Source organism: Procambarus clarkii, chromosome 46 (genome assembly GCF_040958095.1).
Source record: "Procambarus clarkii isolate CNS0578487 chromosome 46, FALCON_Pclarkii_2.0, whole genome shotgun sequence".
Classification (NCBI taxonomy): domain Eukaryota; kingdom Metazoa; phylum Arthropoda; class Malacostraca; order Decapoda; family Cambaridae; genus Procambarus; species Procambarus clarkii.
Genome location: NC_091195.1, coordinates 9,860,886 through 9,861,233, shown reverse-complemented (window position 1 = coordinate 9,861,233; position 348 = coordinate 9,860,886). Strand labels below are relative to the sequence as shown.

Below are 348 nucleotides of genomic sequence, written 5' to 3'. Positions count from 1 at the left end.
TTCACTACACAGTGACCAGCTTCAGGTTCCTCAACACAACAACCTGGTAGTTCACTACACTGTGGCCAGCTTCAGGTTCCTCAACACAACAACCTGGTAGTTCACTACACAGTGGCCAGCTTCAGGTTCCTCAACACACTGTGGAGCCATAAATAACATCTGAGAAAAAGTGGAAGCTGTCCCACACACAGATATAAACACATCCGCCAGAGACTGATAACAGTGTTAACGCCGCATCTCCAGTACCACTCTCACCCCAGCTAACACCACCTCCAGTACCACTCTCATCCCAGCTAACACCACCTCCAGTACCACTCTCACCCCAGCTAACACCACCTCCAGTACCAC

At 50.3% G+C, this 348-nt stretch overlaps 1 protein-coding gene across 1 annotated transcript in view; it reads right to left on the bottom strand.

Moving 5' to 3' along the window:
• The window catches only part of LOC138350534 (uncharacterized), a 29,309-nt gene extending 29,169 nt beyond the window's left edge, over positions 1–140 (bottom strand). The window contains exon 1 of the mRNA XM_069301541.1: positions 111–140. The gene's annotated coding sequence lies outside the window, so the exon portion shown is untranslated. The remainder of the gene's footprint in view (positions 1–110) is intronic.
• Positions 141–348: the final 208 nt, after the last annotated feature.